Genomic DNA, 415 nt, shown 5'->3' on the forward strand with positions numbered 1-415 from the left:
TTGATCCTTCCATGAGAGATTTGGATGATTTCTCCATGAAGGATTATAGGTGTTTCCATAGGGTTCTCCCATGTAATTCACCTCTTCCATTGAAGGGTTCTCAGGATCATAAGCTTCTTCCTCAGATGAAGCTTCCTTAGTACTGCTTGGTGTATTTTGCATCCCAGACAGACTTTGAGAAATCAAATTGACTTGTTGAGTCAATATTTTATTCTGAGCCAATATGGCATTCAGAGTGTCAATCTCAAGAACTCCTTTCTTCTAACTAGTCCCATTGTTCACAGGATTCCTTTCAGAAGTGTACATGAATTGGTTATTTGCAACCATTTCAATAAGCTCTTGAGCTTCTGTAGGCGTCTTCTTCAAATGAAGAGATCCTCCAGCAGAGCTATCCAAAGACATCTTGGACAGTTCA

Source organism: Arachis duranensis, chromosome 1 (assembly GCF_000817695.3).
Source record: "Arachis duranensis cultivar V14167 chromosome 1, aradu.V14167.gnm2.J7QH, whole genome shotgun sequence".
NCBI classification, from domain to species: domain Eukaryota; kingdom Viridiplantae; phylum Streptophyta; class Magnoliopsida; order Fabales; family Fabaceae; genus Arachis; species Arachis duranensis.